Source organism: Carica papaya, chromosome 6 (assembly GCF_054855325.1).
Source record: "Carica papaya isolate Zhongbai chromosome 6, ASM5485532v1, whole genome shotgun sequence".
Classification (NCBI taxonomy): Eukaryota; Viridiplantae; Streptophyta; class Magnoliopsida; order Brassicales; family Caricaceae; genus Carica; species Carica papaya.
The window spans coordinates 11,842,739-11,848,806 of record NC_142314.1 but is presented as its reverse complement, the minus strand read 5'-3'; positions in this window follow the sequence as shown (position 1 = coordinate 11,848,806).

The window sequence follows — 6,068 nt, the reverse complement described above, 5'->3', positions numbered from 1 at the left end:
CGTTGAACTTTTCTAGGTTTTTTTTTCTCTTTTTTTTTATGTCACATGAAAGAAGAGAGATGTTAAGAAAGAAAAATTTTCGTAGAAGAAAATTTGGGATAAAATTAAGGAAAATTGATAGACATATAGAAAAGTTTATAACAATTTACTATTTAGGGCTTATGGGCTTAGGTGGGCCAAAAGGCGTCTAATGGGCTCTATTTCAGCTCAATTTTAGAGTTAAATGGAAAAAAAGATGGATAAAGATGAGGAAGCAAATGGAAGATTGTTGAAGAATCTAGAATAAAAATGAAATAACATGATGAAAGATGACAACTTTTTAGATGAAATGACATCATGAAGAGTGATAACTTTCAGATAAAGTGATATAACAAAATGTGACAACCTTTTGATGAAGTTGCATGGTGGAAGGGTATGAACTTTTCTCTCGTGGCTCCCCAGTCCTATAAATAGGAGATGGGGGAATGGAGGAAGAGACATTATGGATTAGAGAAAAATAGTAAGTAGCATAGAGACGAAGGAAGAAGAAAGAGTATGAAGGGTATGATTTTTTTAGAGTATTGTGATTTTCATAGATAAAAACCTTGGAGAAACTCACCTTGCATGCTCTAATTATGACAACCAAGTGAAGAATCAACAAAAAATTAAGTGCTAATGGGTTATATATACATATATATAGTAATAATATATTCAATAGATCAAAGGTATAAAAAAAAAAAGAATGAGATAGTGTTGCTACACATTGGAGCTTATAGTGAAAATTCAGTAAAGAAGGTTACTATTGTTTCTATACTGAGAAATTGTGATGTAAACAATGTTTAGCTTTGTAATGGAAGCTATATTTTAGAGAATGATGAGATAGTTATTATTGAAAATTTACAGAGGTTTCTTGGGGTAAGTCTTTTCCATAGTTTTGATCATAATGATCTCTTTTTTACAAATCAAAATTTTTTGAATAAGAGCTACAAAATGACGCATAAAATGAGAGGATACTCTAAAGATTCCTTCTTAAATAATAAATTCAAAATTATCAAAAGGTCTCTTCATCTGAAAGTACCAACGAACCATCAAGAGAGGAATAAATTAAAGAGAGAATCGTGAAAAGCTATTTATGAAGTTTTAACTTGTAGGTTTAACCAAAATTTGTGGTTAAATTATTTCCTTGTAAACTTGATATCTATGAATGACTTGTAAGAAAAGAACTTATGAGATTAGTAGGAATAAGTTTAGAGATTGTATTTAAAATATAAAAAGGTGCTATTCCGAGTTTGATGAGAGCCTTAGTTTAGGAAGATTGTTCTATCTAAGCTAATGAAAATATAGTAAGTAGTTTTTATATAAGCCATTAAAAATGTAATTTTTTTACTTTTATCTTAGAAATTGAAAAAGTAATAAAAAACCATTTTCAAGAAAGAAAGTAAATGTAATATAACTCGGCAATGGTATCAATAATTATCTTATGTTTGAGCTATAATAGGGCATTTCTTTACCATTAATGATACCAAAAGTTCTAGAAAATTCATAAAACTAATTTTATTTATAATCGAAAATGTTGTTCTCTCTCATCTCTTCTTCTCGATTCCTCTCAAATGGGAGGACTTGGGTTTATGATTTATTTATATATCTTAAACATTAGTTGTACGATTGGTTTCAACGAAGATCGGATCGTTGGATTGATCGAGGCCATTGTCATCTTTGTATGTGAGAAAATAACCCTTAGCCGTTCAGTTTTGCCCCTTTGAATTGTGACCGTCTAATCTACGATTTCATTAATGGCTTTTTGGTCTTTTTATATTTCTTTAAATTTTGGCTGTTAGATCATTTTAGGCAGGATGCAATCTGGACCATCCATTTGACTTTTAGTCATGAAAGGATTTTGTTCAATTAGATGATATGTGCGCAAATGGGTTTTTGACGTTCGATCTAGCCCACGAACGACAGGGGTGAACTTTGCTTCAAACACTACTTATTTTTTCTTCCTTGAAGAGGGCTCCGTTCCCCACAAATATTCTTCCCCAACTTCAGTAATTTTTCTATAATGGGTACCTGAATCACATTAGGAAAATAACCCCAGAAAATGATATAACCATAAATGAACTTCAGTAAAATAGTCATTAAACCACCACTATTATGACAACTCTATCCCCGATAGGTAAGAATCTTGCCACCACGGACTCATATTTTTCCAATTTCTAGTTATTATCCTGTATATATGTATACATATATACACTAACACACACACATGCCAGGCAGTCTTTATTATGTAGTATATATGTGCTTCTGTGTGTGTGCGCGTGCATGCATATATAAATATGACCATGTATATTTATGGACTTAGAATTTTCAGACCCAGTATTGGATGCCATCCCGAGATATTCTTATACTGAAAGACATAGTAATACAAATAAATGTGTTATATGTTGTGATGATTTTGTGCTTGGAGAAATTTTGCAAAGACTTCCTATTTGTGACAATACTTATCATTCTAGATGCATTACTATATGGTTCTAAAGTGGCATATACTCACGTCTAGTTTCTAGGGAAGACTATACTAATTACAGAACATAATTATCTATAGATAAGGTTTTATAGATATAGGAACTACTTGGTGTATATATAAAGTGAAAGTAAAGTTGATAACTCGACAAATGATGTACTGCATCTTAAAATGTTTAGCCCACTCTAATATATCGGGTGTGTGATACATAAATGTATAATTATAAACCAAGCCTTCTTTTTATTATGTACAAAATCAAATAGGTCCTGATTTTTTATTTAACTCAAATCCATTAGAAATGTTTAGTCCATTCTTATGTATTGTGGGAGTGATATATAATATATAAATGTATAATTATAAACACAGTTTTATTTTTATTATGTCCAAAATCAAATAAGGTCTAGAATTTATTTAGTCCATATTTTTTTTTTACTTATAAACCTAGCCTCAACCTAGTCAAACTAAGGGGCATCCATTTTGTTGTCTTTATATTTGCTCCATTAAGTTAGAAAAAGTCACAGACAAAAGATTTTTGGAGAATGGAGAGAAATAGAGGGAAGGACGAATAGAGAGGGAGAGCGTTGCAACATCAAGAAGAAAGAGAGTGTGAGATTACAACTTGAGAGACATTATGCTAATCAAGACTTAAATTACTTCAAATTCTTATATACACTTTTAACTATTTTAGTCATTTAAAAGAATTTAAAAATCTGGGACTATTTTTTTTTAATAAAATACACAATTACAAAAAAAAAAGAATCAAAATTTGAACAGTGAAATAATGTTTTGTCCTTAATATAATTCTTACAGTGTGAAATGAACAGATTTACTATGATTCATATAATTATTTTTTAGTTTATTTATTTATTATACATTTTATAATTATAATCATACTAAAACTAATTAATTAATTTTTTTACAAATTTCAAATAAAATTATATTAACTTAGAAAATTGAAATTATAATTTCTATTAAAATTAAATTAAAAAATTATTTAAAATATTTAATAAAATTATATATAACACAATTCAGAAATCTAAGTTTATTTCAGTAGTATTATTAATTCTAAATTAGGCATGTTACACTACAAAGAAACTACAACCTTATTGTTGCAACACAAGAGGGAAATTTGGTGGCATTAACGTCAACCAAGAAAACAAACTATCTACACCTACAACAAACATTTAAATATTGAAAGTAAAACTAACTCAAAAAATTTTACATGACAGATAATAAATAATGAGAAAGAGTTACCAAGGTAAAAGCAACATTTTGATTGAAAAGAAAAATTATGTTAGATTTAAATCAAGCAAAACTTTTAGCTGTTAAAGAAACATTCTTTATTATTGTTAATAGTCTAGTTGAAGGTATTGAACTTTTTATGGTGCATGGTGTCTTTTGTGTTGCTGATGATGCATTTATTTGGAAGATCAATTCACCTAACAATAAAATTTAGTTAAGGACACTGGGAAATATAAATTTTATGAAAAGATAAAAGTCAATAGTGTACGATATTATAGTAGATGAGCATGTAAAGATAAAAGTCAATATAGTTTTGAATTTATGTATGTGGATATGATTATCCTATTTATTTTATTTCATCTCATCTTTTCAACACAAAAATTTTATAAAAGATACTCGTTTGTAACATCATGATGTTTATATGAATAAATTTTTACTAAAATTTTATTTATGCATTAGGGGCATTTTGGAAATAAAAGAAAAGCCCATGTAAATTTAAACAATTAAGAAAAACCCTGAAAATTTATTAATTGTATTCATAAGAATATAATTGAAAAGAAAATATTAGAAAGGGGCAAAACTATAATTAGCTAGGAAACCCAAATGAAAGAAAATTAAGCGGAAGGGGGAATAACGTAACTTTAGAAAGGTAGGACACCTCAGCAAATGAGACAAACCAATAACGCCCCACCACATAGACAGCCACGCCAGCTGATCTGCACGTGTGGTCAGCTGCACAAGCAGGAGGGTGTGCAGATCGGACTGCTAGGATTCTAGATGCCAAACGAACGACTGGGGGTAATTTGGAAACAAGTGGTTGGGACTAAAAGCGAGGAAGATCAAATGGCCAAGAGAACTGACAATCCCAATTTGTGGAGTAGAGAGATCCAACAGTCCATATTTTGCTCAGATAAAAAGTATGAAATTACCATTAGTGAGGCTTGATCATACGGTCCTTCTGTTGCCATGCACACAAAGCTTGGACGGTTATGAAATTTAGGGGCGAGTATGAATAGAGTGGTCCGCTACCCCACTGTCGAGTAGAAGCGTGATGGAGAAAAGAAAAGAACGATCAAGTTTAGTGGAGAATCGAGGTGTCGGGTTGCTGGAGAAGGAGGCTGACACCGGTGAGCTTTTCACTTCTCCTTCCTTTAATATTTCGATTTAATTCCTCATTCACACAATGCATGCATTTACATGTAGATTTAGAAAAGGTTTAAAATTGAGAGAGAGGAAACTTGAATGCCGAGAGGAGCTCCGACCCCCCTTTCCGTTTAAATTCAGGTGAAGGTGCAAGTTGCTATTAGAAGTTCTTAAAAATTAAATCTAACTAGTGGGTTTTTTTAATAAGAACTTTTATGCATGATTCAACCGGACGGAGACTATTCACTTGTTTTTATTTTTCTTTTAAATTCTATTTTTCTAGCTTCAAATTTATTTTCTGTTGATGGATGAAAACGGATAAGCGAGGTAAGGGTATGTGTAAGGAAAGGTTTGAAGCCGAAAACAAATATTTACTTATATGCTTATATATATATATATATCTATCTTTGCATGTCAGTACATATATACTGTGTGTCCGCGTGTGTGCTTTATGTATATATATATACTTGTTTATGTTTATATATGTATATACATATATACATGCGTAAGTATATGTATACATTCTATATGTGTGCATTTTTTGTATCTATATATATATATATACTGAGTGTAGGTTGGTTCATAAATATACATATAATCAATACATATATATATAGCTATATAAGTGTGTGCGTGTATGCATGAAAATATTATATATGCGTATAAATACTTGTGTACATAAATGGAGTAAAACTCAGAATAAAAAATGGGTCAAACTAAAAAAAATACTCAAAAATTACTAATGGGCAGAAACCAGAGTATGCAACTTATGAAATAAAATAAAAGAAAAAAATGTACATAATAATAACAATAAAGAAAAAGATATGTTTAACAGGGAGTTTGGGCTTCCGGCCCAGTTAAAGGATGAGCTGGGTGGTTAGGAACTTGCAATGGGTCAAATAAAAAAGCACTGGTGGGTTTGGGCTTGTGGCGTAGGGGAACACTACATTTAATTATGAAGTTTGGTAATGGACTGAATATAAAAATTTATAAAGGGCTTTATAAGGGTATTAATACACTAAGAAAAAAAAAAGGGGAAAAATGTTATAAATACTTATAATCAAATAAAAAAACAGAACCTGTATGTTTGATAAAAATTAGTTAAAGTGATTTTATAAATTTAAATTGGATTACACTGTAAAAATTAAAAAGAAAATAAGTGAATAACTATTAGACAAAGTAAAAG